Consider the following 17354-nt stretch of genomic DNA (forward strand, 5'->3'; position numbering starts at 1 on the left):
AGAACATACGTAATTTCTCGCTTGCTCTAGCCCTGCCTGGCCTAAGAACACGGGCCTACAGGTTCAGCCCCACCAACACCCTGTGCCAGCTGGGAGCCAGGTCCAGTAAAATAAAGGAAATTGCCTCCCCACTAATGAATGTCATATCAAAATAGTCTGTTTTTATAAGCCAAGTATCTATGAGAAGAAAGAGATCATAAAACACCCATATGAACACGAGGATACAGCCTCCTTATCTAATCCTTAAATCTATGTGGGAAACCTGCCTCTTTGTGAAACAAGTTCACCACTGGGCCAGCCCAAAATCCCAGTCCAATTAGTAGGTGCCTCCCTGCCCTCCTATAGTTCTTGCCAGCCTGGACTTTTAGCATTCCTGGAATCCTAAAGCACAATACATTTAACGAGGCAATTACTATGTGCAAAAGCATCAAGTAAGAGACTGAGGAGAATATAAAGAAAAATATAAATATATAAAGTATTGTGCTTGTCCTCAAAGAGCTAACAATCCAAGTAAATGAAGCAAACATGTAAGAGTAAAAAATAATATATGAATTAACAAGTATGGTAGGTAGTCTTCAAAGATGCCTCCCTTGGCCCCAGTAAACCACACCTGCTGGTGTTCATGCCCGCATGTAATCCACTCCCCGTGAATATGCCTCTGTAACTTGCTTTCTGACCAATAAAATGCGGCAGAAGAGACACTGCATAACTTCTGAGACTAGGTCATCAGAAGCTTTGCAGCCTCCACCTGAGTCTCTTAGAATGCTCCCTCTTAGGGTAGTCACTCTTAAAATCCAGCTGTCATGCCATGAGAAGCCCAAGCCACAAATAGAGAGACCACACATGGGCAGCACTCTAGTTGACAGGCCCTAGCTGAACTCCCAGAGGACAGCATCCTCTGCTCACTGTGTGAGTGAGCGATTTTGGACATTCCAGCCCAGCTGAGCCCCTAGAAAACTGCCGCCATGCCAGTATCCAAGTCAACATCACATCACAAAAATCACCCAGTCAACTCACAGAATGAGATAATAGGAACTAGATGAATGCACCCTAACACACAATATACACACCTGGATCTATTTCTATACAGATATTAAAAACCGTGAGTTTATACTGATTGATTTCAATCCTATGCCACGGGACTCATTTTAGCCTTTCGCTTTGCTTGTCTGAAACTTCTTTCTCCAACATAAGATCCCCAGTTTTCATTATCTACAATCTTATTTACTTATCTGTTCAATTCTAATATACACATAAAGTAGTTTCAAAATTGCTAACCCATACTCCTATGAGAAACATATTTACTAACTACATTACAGCATTTACATATGGTTCTTATCTTTAACCTTACAATATCCAAAGTACTGTTTGCCAAAATCATGTAATTAGTTCTCATCTTCACCTGGGAGTATGTTACTATTTGCCTTCCAGTTTGGATTCTCCCCACCCACTGGTTAATTTTTATTCTTTTGGGGGAATATGTGAAGAAAAAGCAATACATTACTTTCAAATGAAGGAAATTAATGAGTAGCATCACTTCAGGGAAAGAAAAAAAGTCACTATAGTACACTCTAGAGCAAGGGTCAGCAAAGATTTTCTACAAAGGGCCAGATAATAATTTTTTTTTTATTTTAGGCTTTGCAGGCCATAAGACCTCTGTAACAACTACTCAATTTTGCCATTTTATGTGAAGCAGCCATAGTCAATATGTAAACAAACGATGTGGCTGTATGGTAAGAAGCCAACTGTGAGATAAACAGACACATATTACTTGCCATTTTGAAATAAATTCAAATTACTAAAAAGTTATAAATTCACACAAAGAATATCAAACATACCCTCACACATTTTTTTCCTGAAGCATCTGAGAACAATCTGCAGTTATACTCCTTGGCAGTAAATACTTCACTATGTATTTTATATATGTAAGGATACTATCCTATATCACTACACTATAACAAAATCAGGAAATTATCACTGATACGGAATTATTATTTAAATCACAGCATGTACATTTCACCAACTATCCCATTAATCTCTTTGACAGTATAAAATAAAGTTGAGAAAAAGATATAAGCCCAATTCTCCCAGAAGCTCTGCAAACCCCAAAGAGGATAAATACGAAGAAAACCACACTTAGGCATATCACAGAAAAACTGATGATAAACTGAAACAAGGAGAAAAATCTTGAGTACAGAGGAGAGGGAAAAATCAACTCATTAACTTTAAAGCAACAGCCATAAGACTGACAGCCTTGCATTGTCCAGGAAGTGATAAAAGTAATAATTTATAATAAACTCTAATAAATTGGTAACTTATTGCCTATTTAGTGGTATAGTAGGGTCAAAATCCTGACTGAAAACGGTTCAAAACAGAATGATGAGAAAAATGGGGATACTGAGTATTAAGATACTTTGAGTTTCGTCATAAAGGAGAACAAAGAAATAAATAAACAGAATGGATTTTTAAGATGAGTGATAGTATATCATACTTTCATACTGATGGGGATGATCCAGTACAGAGAGAAACTGTGTTATGGTAAGAAAGAGGGAATGACAATAGGTGCTAAATCTGTGAGTGACAGGAAACAGGTTTCGGTACAAAAATGAATGAACTCGCCAACTAATATCCAACTACCAGAAAAACAAAGACTATATTCTTCTACTCTAATTCTCTGTGATGAGAGTCTAACCCAAATTTTCCTCTCCAGAACTTGTCACTTTTTACGTCTTTAACATAAACATCTCTACCCATATTCCTTCATTCCTCTGACCTTACCCTGAATATCCATGTGTCATCTACTTACCTGACTCATTAAGGTCTTTCACTGAAACTCATTTGTCTATGATCACTGTCCAAACCCCATTCAGTGTACTGTAGATTTGCAAAAGTCACTTCTCTACTCATTCTCATACTTTCCAATCAATGTAACACCAGAAAACTTCCTCCTTTAGCTTAAGCACATCTCCCATTAAGTATTGGTCAGTTCTATCTAACTTACACTGGCATCTATCATTTAGCATTGTTCTAACCAAGGGTATCACTATTGCTTCCAGGCCAAATGAACAAGTATAAATAGATGGCCTACTTTTCAGCTCTACTTCAGATAATTCCCTTACACAATCACAGAACATCCTGTGAGAGAGAGAGAGAGAGACACTGAGTGTGTGTGTTTGTGTGCGTGTGTGCGTGTGTGTGTGTGTATCAGGTCAGAAAATTCACTATGCCATACATTACATTCTAAGTCAAGAGTCTTCACAAAATAATGAGTTTCCAAGAACTAAAATGGATAATCACAAAATAGCAATGTTGTAACACTAGACCAGAAAACTTCAAATCTAACATTCTTTACTTCCATAAACATTTCAGCTCCACTATAAATTTTACCAAGTTAGCTCTTTTGTATTTAGTATATATACACAGACACACATTCAAAGAAAAACCACTAGCTCAAGACTTTGATTTTATTCTTAATTCCAATACTTGATAAGCAAAAACATTATAACTACTCATCTTACTACAAGATCTGATTGAAAATCATTTTTCATTTTAAAGCACAGATGCTTTTTGTAATACATGCTGAATGGATTCCTTTTAGTAAAAACCCATAAATTCTAATGATTTTTAGTAGTCCAGTTCTTATAAAAATGTCAGTAGTAATGTAAATAAAATAGTTTTAAGCATTTTAATGTCAGTATCAGGGTTTGAAATGCAATACATGGTTCTGAGATACTTCATAAAATAGATGTCTATTTCAAACAGTATTTTTTTTTAACCTAGGTTCTTTTCTCACAGGAGTCTTCAACAAAATATGTGTATTTTCATCCAAAGTCACAGTGTGCCACCTAGTGCTGTATGGAGATTTTACAGAGGCCTGTTCAAATACTTAACGTTTCAACTAAAAGTATAAAGATCAGCCTTCAGTGAAAGTTTTTATGTTCAAATCTTACAGTACATAATCTAAGAAAGTGTTTACAATAGTTACCAAAGAGGCTAGGTACTTCTGAGACTTGCTCCCAAAGAAACTTCTTTCTCTTAGGTTTAAAATATCTAAATAATTTCAACAACTTTCCCCATAATCTTAAAAAGGTTACAAGTACTGTTTACTAAATGTCTATGTATCTGTCTCCATAAAACTTTCTACTTTATACAAGTTCTTCAAAATCCATTCATACCACTATCTGCCCATAAAATGAAATTCTTGTATCTTTTTTCCAATGTTTTTCAGCTTTCTGAATAATTCAGAAAAGAACCTTTCTCTTAAATTCCCACTACTAACGCCCTTAATACTTTGGGTAGTATGAAGACAAGATTACTAGTCATGCAGCTTACCTGAGAAACCATGTAACTAGTACAATTTTCCTAATATTACAGAATGATAAGCTGGAATCCTGTTCAGTAATTTACGATAACTTTATCAGTTTTTACCAATATTTCACACCATCTAAAGGTAAAACCATAGATGAACTAAGGATGGCTAAACTATTATAAGGGGGAAACAACTTCTCTCTTGTATGAGCTACTCTGTTCTGGAGTCTCTGTTATAGCTCACTAGCCTATACACTAAATAATATATCAAGTCTTACCGAGTCTATCTCCTAAACACAACTGGAGAATGTAAATCCACTACCATCACCCTAGTCCAAGCCATCATCATCTCAAATCTAAATTACTAATACTGTATCAGCCTCCATGACAGAGACTACAATATGCATCAAAACCACTTGCTTTCTTTCCTGTCACAAAGCTAGACAACACCTTCCAGTCTTTCTTGCAGACAGATGGCCATGTGACTAAGTTCTGCATGCTAGAATATAGGGGAAAATGAGGTAAGCTATGTCCAGGTCTGGGTTTGTTTTTTTTTTTTTTAAGTCTCCTGCATCATCAGCTATGTTCTCTCCCTCAATTCCCCACTTACTGGCCAGATGCATAGGATCTAGCAGACCTCTCTAAAGAATGATAGAGTCATAAGATAAAAAAAAAAATTAGTCCCATCAAAATGTGAAAGGTCACATGCTGAATACCTACACTGAACTATTAAGTGAACAAGAAATAAACTACTAATCTGTTGGTTCCCCTTCCAGTTATGAAAACAAAAGGCATCCACATTGGAAAGGAAGAAGTCTAATTAGCCTCGTTTGCAGATGACATCTTTTACTTAGAAAAAGATAAAGACAGCCAGGTGTGGTGGCTTACACCTGTAATCCTAGCACTTCGAGAGGCAGAGGCAGGAGAATTGCTTCAGCCTGGGAGCGCAAGGCTGCAGTGAGCTATGATCGCATCATTGCACTCCAGCCTGGGTGACAGAGTGAGACCTTGTCTCAAAAAAAAACCAAAAAACCTAAAGACTCCACCAAAATCTGTTAGAACTGATTAACAAATTCAGTAAAGTTACAGGATACAAAATCAACATACAAAAACCAACAGTGAACAATCCAAAAAAGAAAATCAAGAAAGCAATCCCATTTACGATAGTTACAAAGAATATAAAATATCTTGGAATCAATTTAACCAAAAAAGGGAAAGATCCAGACAAGGAAAATTGTAATACACTGATGAATGAGAATGAGGAGGATATAAAAAATGGAAAGATATTTCATGCATATGAAATGGAAGAATACTATTAAAACAACAATACCCAAAGCAATTTACAGATTCAATGCAATCCCTTATCAAAATACCAGTGACATTCTTTACAGAAATAGAAAAAAAAATACTAAAACTTATATGGAACACAAAATACCCCAAACAGCCAAAACAAACCTGAGCAAAAAGAATAAAGCTGGAGACATCACAGTACCTGACTACAGTAACAAAATCAGCATGGTACTGGCATAAAAACAAACACACAGACCAATGGAACAGAATAGAGAACCCAGAGATAAACCCATGCATTTACAGCCAACTAATCTTTGACAAAGTTGACAGGAACATACACCAGGGAAAGAACACCCTATTCAATAAATGGTGCTGGGAAAACTGGATAACTTTATGCAAAAGAATAAAACTAGGTTCCTATCTCTCACCATACCAAAAAAATCAAATCAAAATGGATTAAAAACTTCAAAGTAAGACCTGAAACTATGAAACTACTAAAATAAAACTTAAAAGAAATGCTCCAGGATATTTGTCTGAGTAAAGATTTTTTGTGTAAGATCTCAAAAGCACAGGCAACAAAAACAAAAATAGACAAATGAGACTATATTAGTAACTAAAAGGCTTCTGCACAACAAAGGAAATAATCAACAAAGAGACAATCCACAGAATGGAAGAAAATATTTGGAAATTACCCATCTAGTAAGAGATTAATAACCAGAACATATGAGGAGCTCCAACAACTCACTAGCAAAACACAAATAATCCAAATTAAAAATGGGCAAAAGATCTAAATAGACATTTCTCAAAAGATATACAAAATGGCCAACAGATATATGAAAAAAGACTCATCACTAATCACCACAGAAATGCAAATCAAAACTACAATGAAATATCATCTCACCCAGTTAAAATGGTTTTTATCAAAAAGACAGGCAATAACATGCTACCAAGGATGTGGAAAAAGAGGCACCCTAAGTACACTGTTGGTGGAAATGAAAATTAGTATGCCATTATAGAGAACAGTATGAAAGTTCCCCAAAAAATCTAAAAAGAGAATCATCATATGATCCAGCAATTCCACTACTGGGTATATATCCAAAATAAAGGAAACTAATATATCAAAAAGTTATCTGCACTCCCATGTTTATTGCATCACTATTCACATATATGGAATCAGCCTAAGTGCCATCAACAGATGAATAAAGAAAAAGTATTACATATACAAAGTTGAATATCATTCAGCCATGAAAAAGAATAAAATCCTGTCACTTGCAACAACATAGATGGAACTGGAGGTCATTATGTTAAGTGAAATAAGCCAAACACAGAAAGAGGACTATCATATGTTCTCCCTCATATGTTGGAGCTAAAAAAGTGGATCTCATAAAGATATAGAGTAGACTGGTAGTTACCCAAGGCCAGGAAAAGTAGTGGAGTGGGGTGGGTGGGGATAAAAAGTTGATTAATGGGTACAAATATATGGTTGGATAGAAAAAATAAGACCTAGTGTTAGATAGATCAGAGGGGTGACTATAGTTATAATACTTTATTATGCATTTCAAAATAGCTAGAAAAGAATAATTTGAATGTTTCTAGTACAAAAAGACATATTTAGGTTGATAGACACAGCCAAGTATACTAATTTGATATTAACAAATTATATGAATGTAATCAATTATCACATGTACCCCAAAATTATGTACATCTCTTATGCAGCAATAAAATAAAATAAATTACTGGGCATACTAGAAAACAAGTCCAAAGACTAAAAACCAAGAAAAAATATAAAAAAAGGGAATATACCCACACATTAGCCAAGTAATAAAAGTTATCAGAAATAGATTTTAAAGTAACTCTAATTAATATGAACTGAAAATAAAAGGATTGAAATTTTCTGCAGAAAACTAGATACCTTAAAAGAATCAAGTAGAAATTATAAAACTGAAGAATCAAAAAACTGAAATTAAGAACTCAATGAATGGGTTTAACAAGAAATTAGTGAATTAGTTAGACTAAAATATCCAGAATGAAAACATAAAAAAAATAGAAAAGAGCAAAAGAGACATAAGAAATTTTTAAAAAGGTCAAACATAGAAGCAAAAACTGAAATCTGAGGAAAAGAGAAACAAAAATGGGATTAGAGCACATAAAGGCTGAGAACTTTCCAAAACTAACAAAAGATCATACCACGAATCAATAGGCACTATGAATAAAATTGTGAATTTTTTTAATAAAAAGGTAAAATAAAAAGACAAAACGACAGACATATTAGGGTTAAAAAGTACCGACAACAACAACAACAAAAAAACCTCAGAAGTAGTTACAAGTAACCTCAAATTAATAAGAATAAAACTTACAAGTGACATTCTATAAGAAATAATCAATGCAAGTCAAGAAAATACCTTCAAAGTGAAAAAAGTAAGTAACTGCCATGCAGAAATATGTGAAAATATCTATTTAAAAACTAATAAAAGGGACAGGTGCGGTGCCTCATGCCTGTAATCCCAGCACTTTGGGAGTCCAAGGCGGGCGGATCATGAGGTCAGGAGGTTGAGAGCATCCTGGCTAACATGGTGAAACCCTGCCTCTACTGAAAATACAAAAAATTAACTGGGCGTGGTGGTGGGAGCCTGTAGTCCCAGCTACTTGGGGGACTGAGGCAGGAAAATTGGTTGAACCCAGGAGGCAGAGGTTGCAGTGAGCTGAGATCGCACCACTGCACTCCAGCTTGGGCGACAGAACGAGACTCCATCTCAAAAAAAAAAAAAAAAAAAACCTAATAAAAAATGAAGATAACCAGAAAATAAATAAATAAATAACACAGTCACCTGGGGAATAAGGGCAAGATGGGATAGGGATGGGGACTGGTGACTAATTACCAAATCCAAGGAGCTGCGGCTGGCCTTATCTGTTACAATTTGCTTTTTTTTTTTTTTTTTTTTTTTTTTTTAGATGGATTCTCACTCTGTCACCCAAGATGGAGTGCAGTGGTGTGACCTCAGTTCACTGAAGCCTCTGCCTCCTGGGTTCAAGCAATTCTCCAGGTTCAAGCAATTCTCCTGCTTCAGCCTCCCAAGTAGCTGGGACTATAGGCACACGCCACCATGCTCGGCTAATTTTTGTACTTTTAGTAGAGACAGGGTTTCACCATGTTGGCCAGGCTGGTCTCAAACTCCTGACCTCAAGTGATCCACCCGCCTCAGCCTCCCAAAGTGCTAGGATTACAGGTGTGAGCCACCACGCCTGGCACAATTTGCATTTTTATGAGCAAAATATTGCACAGATTTCTTGATTACTTAAAAGCTATAAGATATACCTTTTCATTAAAAATAAATATTTTGAATATTAAAAATAAAAGAGGAAAAACAAAAAATGAAATTCACATGGATATTCTAGAAGAGAAATAAAATATTACTGAGGTTATGAGCTCAACAAATCGCTTTAACCACAAACTAGATACAGCAGAAGAAAGGTCAGCAAACTGGAAAATATGACAGTAGGAAATACCTACATGAAAGCACAGAGGAAAAAAAGAATACAGAAGAGAAAATAAACATATAAGACATAGTGAAAAAGTCTTACATGGTACAAATGGAGAACTTGAAGGAAAGAACAGAGAAACTGGAGCAGAAAAAAAATTTGAAAGGGAATGGCTTTAAAACTGACAAAAGATATCAGCCAAATTCTCCCAGAAGCTCTACAAACCCCCAAGCAGGATAAATACAAAGAAAACCAAACATAAGTATATCACAGAAAAACTGATGAAAACCTGAAACAAAGAAAATCTTAACAGTGTACAGAGAGGATAAGAGCTCATTACCTTCAAAGGGGTGACAAAAAAAACTCAGCTGATTTTCCAACAAACGGACATGATAAATGTCAGTAAACAGTGGAGCACCTTTAAAGTACTGAAAGAAAATTACTGTTTTCTAGTATAAAAAATATTCTAATCTAGTATAATAATATAGTATAATAATCTAGGTTTGCATGCAAACCTACCTTCTACTATTATACTACATTATGTACTATACATACTATATTATACTATATTAATACAGTATAATAATCTAGGTTTGCATGCAAATGAAGAACACCAAAAAACAGTAAAAATATAAATAAAAGAGTATGAATACAAACTATATGAAAGTACTATAATCTTATGAAATTTTAAAGATATGAAAAACAAAGTGTATCACAATTTCACAAAAGGTGGAAGGGGAGTAAAAAATTAAAGTGTGATAAGGCCTTTACATTCTCCAGGAAGTGATAAAAGCAACAATTTATAATAGACTGTAATAAGTCATTAAGAAATGTTGGGCCGGGCACGGTAGTTCACACCTGTAATCCCAACACTCTGGGAGACTAAGGTGGGAGTATCACTTAAGGTCTAGAGTTCAAGACCAGCCTGGGCAATAGAGTAGAACCTTGTCTCTACAAAAAAAAAAAAAAAATTTAAGCCAGGCATAATGGCACCTGTAGTCCCGGCTACTCAAGAGGCTGAGGTGGGAGGATTACCTGAAACCAGGAGTTCAAAGCTGTAGTGAGCTATGATGGCACCACTACACTCCAGCCTGGCCAACAGAGCCAGACTCCATCTCGCGAAAAAGAAAAAAAGAAAGGAAAAGGAAGGAAGGAAGGAAGGAAGGCAGGCAGGCAGGCAGGCATCTCTAGGGTGCCCACTAAAAAATAATAATACATAAATAACGGGCTTATAGGAAGAAATGGAAAGATATACTGCTAGAGTATACATAGTGATACTTTTAGTAAAAAGTTTATCAACCAGGAAAACATATCAATGTCAAATGTGCACATATCTAACACATCTAATAATGTACAAGTAAAATTGAAATAAGAGAAAAATACAATTATTTTTGGAGATTTTAACACAACACACTCTTTTAGAAGCTGGCAGAACAAGCAGACAAAAAAATTAAGTAACAATATAGAAGATTTGAACAACGTAATTAACAAGTTGATATATTTGACATATTCAGAACCCAGCAGTCAACAATGGCAAAAACACATTTTTTCCAGGTGCATGTTTTCCAAACTGTCAATATCCTTAGTCATAACTCAGGTCTCACTAAATTTCAAAGTATAGAAAGTAAAAAGAGATATAACCTGAATAATCCCCATGTGTTTGGAAGTTAAGCAATACATTTCTTTTCTTCTTTTTTTTTTTTTTTGAGATGGAATCTCGTTCTGTTGCCCAGGCTGGACTGCAGTGGTGCCATCTTGACTCACTGCAGCCTCTGCTTCCGGGTTCCAGCGATTCTCCTGCTTCAGCCTCCCAATAGCTGGGATTACAGGCGCCCAGCACCACGCCTGGCTAATTTACTGTATTTTTAGTAGAGACACCGTTTCACCACGTTGGGCAGGCTGGTCTTGAACTCCTAGCCTCAAGTGATCCATCTGCCTCGTCCTCCCAAATTGCTGGGATTACAGGCATGAGCTACCGCACCCTGCCAACCAATACATCTCTAAATAACCGGGGATCAAGGAAAAAATCACAATGGAAATTGTATTTTTAGTTAAATGATAATAAAATGATGGCAGGTTAACATTTACAAGATGCAGCTTAAAAGAAACTGCATAGCTTTAAAGGATATGTAAGAAAGAAAACAGGCTAAAAATAAATTATCTAAGTCTCTATTTCAAGAAGTTAGTAAAAGAGCACCATATTAAATCCCAAGGAAGTAATAAACAGCAAAAAATCAATATAATACAAGACCAACATGTGATACAAAAAAATTAAAAAAAAAACAAAAGTGAGTTATTTAAAAACACTAATGAAATGTATATATTCCTTGGCAAGAGGGATCAAGTAAAAACAAAGAGCAGGCAAAAATAGTATTAGGAATTAAAAAGAAAGATCACTACAGATCCTAGAAACCTCCACACATCAAAAAGATAACAAAAGGATATTATAAATAAAATTGTATCCAGTCAGTCACCGTGGCTCACACCTGTAATCCCAGCACTTGGGGAGGCCAAGGCAGGAGGACTGCTTGAGACCAAGAGTTCAAGACCAGACTGGACAACATAGCAAGACCTCTCTCTACTAAAAATAAAAATAAAAAACAAATAGCCAGGCATGGTGGCACCACCTCTAGTCCCAGCTACTCAGGAGGCTAAGGCAGGAGGATCACTGGAGCCCAGGAGTTCAAGGTTTCAGTGAGCTATGATCATCATGCCATTACACTCCAGCCTGGGTGTGACAGAGTGAGACTCTGACTCTCAAAAAAATAAAAATAATAATTAAGTAACATTGTAGCAATGAATTTGTAAATCTCTTTGAAACAGACAAGTCCGTTGAAAAACATAACTTACCAAACCTTGGCATAAAAGAAAACAGAAAATCTGAATAGTTACTGAAGAAATTGAATCCCACAAAAGAAAATCTATGACCAGATGGGTTTCACTGGTAAATTATCCTAATCATTTAAGCAACAAATTACATTAAATTTTCTAGAGAATAAAGAAGAAAAAACACATTTTATGAGGCCTGAAAAACTCTGATATCAGAACCTAATAGGACCATACAAGAAACATAAATTATAATTTAATGTCTTTTAAGAGAAAAGATGTGAAAATCATATATATGTATGTGTATAAGCACACAAACGTAGGCCAGGCGTAGTGGCTCATGCCTGTAATCCCAGAAAAACTTTGGCAGGCCAAAGTAGGCGGATCACTTGAGGTCAGGAGCTCAAGACCACCCTGGTCAATATGGCAAAACCCCATCTCTGCTAAAAATACAAAACTTAGCGGGGCTCGGGACCTGCAGCCCGCCATGCCTGAGCCTGCCTGAGCTCCTTTGTCCAGGAGTTCAAGACCAGCCTGGGAAACATAGGGAGACCCCCATCTCTACAAAAAATTTAAAAAATTGGCCCAGCTACTCAGGAGACTGAGGCAGGAGGCTGGCTTGAGCCCAGGAAGTCGAGGCAGCAGTGAGCTGTAATTACGCCACTGCACTCTTGCCTAGGTGACGGAGACCCTGTCTTAAAAAAAAAAAAAAAATCCAAGAGCCAGCTTAAAGTCTCCCACTGGCTAATATGGGACAATCTGAGTATCAAAATAAATAATGATTATGTTAGATTACATTAAATAAAATTAAAAATGAGAGTCCAGATAACAAGAGAATGTAAGCATTTTCCTCACAGATCTTTAACTAATAAGGAAATCATTAATGGATTCTAAAACTAGTAAGTGACAGTTTGATAAGGTACTGTATATTTACACAGCCTCGAAGTGCTTCTCCACAAATTGCTTACTAATATCAAAAGAGAAAACAGAAACTTTAAAGTAGAAAAGCTTGACACTACATTACATTAACAAAGTAATCAAAGTTAACAAGCAGGATGAATTCACATCATATACCTCCTAAAGTGATGTACTGAGAAGGACACATCGTCATTCGTGTGATATTCTGCCTAAAATGCAAAACCTGAATCTAATCATGATGAAACATCACCTAAATTGAGAAGACATCCTTCAAAATATCTGTTCTGTAGTCTTCAAAAATGGCAAAGTCAAGAAAGAGAAAGGCTGAAGAACTGTTCCAGATTAAAGGAGACCAAACAGACCTGGCAACTAAATGGATCAAGAAGAAAATAACTATAAAAGACATCATTCAGATAATGACAAATTTTGAATATCTACTGTGTATTATATAATAATACTGTATGAATGTTAAATTTCCACATTTTGAACACTGAATTGTGGTCATATAAAAGAATGTCCTTAATTCTTAGGAAATACATATTGAAGTATTTAAGGATGAAGGAGTATGTTGGCTTCAAATACTCTTAAATGGTTCAGGAAGAAAAGTAATATGCATATATTTATATATGTGTGCAGGTAGATATGTGTATATGGATGTATGTATATTTACAGACACGTGTTTCATACACACAAAGAGAGAAAGGAAAGAATAAAACTAATGGGGCAAAATTAGCAATTGGTAAGTCTGGCAAAAGGATATATGAGAATTCATATATGGATATACATCATATATGGATGTATGTATATTTACAGACACGTGTGTTTCATACACACAAAGAGAGAAAGGAAAGAATAAAACCAATGGGGCAATTGGTAAATCTGGCAAAAGGATATATGAGAATTCCTCATAGTCTTCTCACAACCTTTCTTAAATTTAAAATTATAATGAAATTAAAAATTACCAAAAATGATACAGGGGAGTATTTTCATGATTTTCAGGTAGAAAGAAATAATCAGGACACAAAAAGCACTAATCATAAAGGAAAAATTTAATAACCAAACTTCATTAAAATTAAGAACAGATCCTATTCAAAAGATGGTATTAAAAAATGAAAAAGCAAGCTACAGAGTAGGAGAAGTGCCAAAGGTGCCAAAGGTCTTAGATTCAAGATAAAGAACTCCTTAAATCAATTGCAAAAAGAGAAAGACACTGAGTCAAAGCCAGGCATGGTAGCTCATGCCTGTAATCCTAGGACTTTGGGAGGCCAAGGCAGGAGGATTATTTGAGCTCAGGAGTTTGAGACCAGCCTGGGCAACATAGTGAGATTCTGTCTCTATTTAAAAAAGAAAAAAAGAAGAGGAAGAGGAAGAAGAAGACAGAGACTGAGTCAAAAAAGAAGTCTACTGGGTCAATAAAAAAATGAGCAGGAAACTTGAGTAGGCACTTCACAAATGATATCTAAATGGCCAATAATCAAACAAAGAAGTACTAAGAATCAGTCATCAAAATTTACCAAAAATTTTTTTTTAATAAATAAATGATTACACTGTGTACTGGTGAGGATCTGGGGCAACTCCTCCTATACACTACTGACAGGAAATGAAACTGGTAGCCCCACTTTGGAAATCTGGTATTATCTACAAATACATGACTTGGCCTCCAGTCTCAACTTGTACTATTCTTTTCCTTCTTTGCCATGCTCCAAAATCAGACTTTCATGCGGTTCCCCATAAGCACCAAGCTCCATCCTAATTCAGGACATTTACACAGAATTCTTCCTTCTATGTGGAATAGCCTGCCCCTCTATAATGCACATTTATTGGCTTCTTCCCTAGCGTTCATTCTCTACATCCTCCTTTCCTAATAGTTCAATTTTTGTTGGGGTTCCTTGTGGTTCTAGGTAAGCATCTTTTGTCCCTAACTCCAGGGTGCAGCACATGACCTTGCCTAAGTCAATCTGCTCGCCTAGCCACAACAACTGATCCAGAGGTGAGCATGTGACCTAAGGTGATCAAAACTTAGGATCTCAGATCTTTTACTGGAATGTTAGAGAAAAGACTCTCCTACTGGCCACATGTTAGGGAATATACAGCTTTGGAAACTACTGCTAACCATCTAGGGATCATAAAGACAGCAAGCCTTAAAATAATGGCAACAGAACAGAAGCCAGAGTAAGTGGAGGAAAAGCAATCAAATTTTTGATGACACTGTTGAGCCACTGGATCAATTCTTATCTGAAGCCAACTCTACTTGCTACTGAAAGCATTCTAAGAGAGTATTCCTCTTAGCCCAGCCAAAGCCTAATGATCTTTTGAATCCCAACTTAAATGTAACGTCCTAAGGCTAAGTTTTCTTCAACCCCGAGACTTGGCCAGGATTCCTTTTATATACTCAAACCAACTTGTACTCCTTTGTAACACTTAACCACAATTATATTTTAAATCATACACTTAATGTGTTTACTCTGTCTTCCATTAGACAGTAAGTTTCTGAAGGACTAGGTTTTGTTCACTATTCTCACTGTCTAGGATGGTGTCTGGCACATAAATATGTATGAATAAATGAATAACTGGCAGAATGATTTTTAAAAAGCATCAATAAATGAACATTATTGGGAAATGAGGTGTTCTACATAAGTTGATAACTTAAGTTTGCCCCGCTAAGCACAAATTCTTTTTGGTTTTATTATTTTGTATGAAAATCTCTGAACACATTTCCTTGACCTCTGCAACAGAGGCTACTAAAGAAACTTACTCTTTTCTTGATAACTTCAGGTTATCACTATGAACATCAACTTCTATATGATACTATAATTTAATTATGCCTCAGGAGTTATAGAAATACAAAAGACAGTTGTCCTAAAATAAATGGGCACAGACAAAAGTGTTGTTAAAGATTTTTTAGTTCTTTACTTCCTGATGATTAAGAAGAACACAAAAGCTTAATTCTTAATTATTTTCTCCTCTTCCCTAACAAGCTATTAGCTGTCAATTCTTATTTGGTAGGCTTATGGGAAATGTACTATTACAGTTCTGAGTAAGGAACTCAAGAATTCTGCAAGTAGAGTGAATATACTTACAGTGTGTGGACTATCTGTTGTGTATGATCATAGGCATTTTTCACTTACTTTCAGGTTTTTGGACATATTCCTTAGAGTCACAATTGGCAGATAAGAAAAACTTTACTATATCTTACCTGCTAGAGTTTTAAAACAGAGATCAATAGGAAATAGTATGCAGCTATAAAAAGAAACGAAGATCTCTAACACTCTAGGATATATTGCTAAGTGAAAAGAAAAAAAAAAAAAACTCCCAAGATACTAAAATATATTACCTTTAGGTTCAAAAAAGAAAAACACATGTATATACATATAAATGCATACATTCATTTTGAAAATATAAAAGATAAATCAAACATTAAGAAAAATGATTACCCATGCACCCATTAAAATGGCTACTATCAAAAAAACAGAAAATAAAAAATGTTGGTGAGGATGTGGAAAAACTGGAATGCTTGTGCACTGTTGGTGAGAATTTTAAATGTTGCAGCCACTGCGGAAAACACTATGACAGTTCCTCCAAACATTAAAAATAGATTTACCATATTATCTACAAGTTCCACTTCTGGTTACGTACCCGAAATAACTGAAAACAGTTCTTTACTATTTTATTTATTTATTTACTTTTTGGAGACAGAGTCTTGCTCTGACACAAAGGCTAGAGTGTAGTGATATGATCGTGGCTCACTGCAACCTCCGCCTCCTGGGTTCAAGCGATTCTCATGCCTCAGCCTCTCATGTAGCTGGGACTAAAGGTGCATATCACCATGCCAGCTAATTTTTTGTATTTTTAGTAGAGCCAGGGTTTCGCCATGTTGGCCAAGCTGGTCTCAAACTCCTGACCTCAAGTGAGCCAACTGGCTCGGCCTTCCAAAGTGCTAGGATTACAGGCGTAAGCCATTGCATCTGGCCTGAAAACAGTCTTGAAGAGATATCTGTACACCCATGTTCATAGCATCAACATTCACAATAGCTAAAAAGGGGAAACAGCCCAAGTGTCTGATGAATGGATAAGCAAAATGTAATATATTATTATTATTTATTTATAATAGAATATTATTCAGTCTTAAAGAGGAGGGAAATCTGACATATGCTACAACATGGATGAACCTTGAAGACATTATGCTAAATGAAATAAGCCAAACACAAAAAGACAAATACTGGATGATTTCACTTACATGTGGTACATAAAGTAGTCAAAATCACAGAGACAGCAAGTGGTACAGGAGCAGGGGGTGAAGGGAAATGGGAAATTATTGTTTAATGTATAGAGTTTCAATATTTCAAGACAAGGAGTTCTGAAGATGAATAATAGTGATAGCTGCACAACAATATGAATGTACTTAATACCACTGAACTGTATACTTAAAAATGGTTCAGATGGTAAATGTCATGTTATTTGTATTAGCACAATTTAAAAAAATTAATGTTACCCACAAGGGAAGAAGAGGAAGAAGAGAGAAGAAAGTTGAA

General features: G+C 35.7%; 1 protein-coding gene across 10 annotated transcripts in view; it reads right to left on the reverse strand.

Moving 5' to 3' along the window:
• SCAPER (S-phase cyclin A associated protein in the ER) overlaps positions 1-17354 on the reverse strand; it is a 556007-nt gene that overhangs the window by 515113 nt on the left and 23540 nt on the right. The window lies entirely within an intron of this gene.

This window comes from Gorilla gorilla, chromosome 16 (assembly GCF_029281585.2).
Source record: "Gorilla gorilla gorilla isolate KB3781 chromosome 16, NHGRI_mGorGor1-v2.1_pri, whole genome shotgun sequence".
Taxonomy (NCBI): domain Eukaryota; kingdom Metazoa; phylum Chordata; class Mammalia; order Primates; family Hominidae; genus Gorilla; species Gorilla gorilla.